Below are 327 nucleotides of genomic sequence, written 5' to 3' on the forward strand. Positions count from 1 at the left end.
CGACAACAACTTCATATAGTGCACAGGTGGCATTAGCTGTCTGTACCGCTGCATATGTTACAACTATATATATAGACAGATAGACAGACAGACAGACAGACAGACAGACAGACAGACAGACAGACAGATAGATAGATAGATAGATAGATAGATAGATAGATAGATAGATAGATAGATAGATAGGTAGATAGGTAGCTAGATAGGTAGGTAAATAGGTAGCTATATAGGTAGGTAGCTAGATAGGTAGGTAGCTAGATAGGTAGGTAGCTAGATATGTAGGTAGCTAGATAGGTAGGTAGCTAGATAGGTAGGTAGCTAGATAGGTAG

Source organism: Octopus bimaculoides, chromosome 7 (assembly GCF_001194135.2).
Source record: "Octopus bimaculoides isolate UCB-OBI-ISO-001 chromosome 7, ASM119413v2, whole genome shotgun sequence".
Taxonomy (NCBI): Eukaryota; Metazoa; Mollusca; class Cephalopoda; order Octopoda; family Octopodidae; genus Octopus; species Octopus bimaculoides.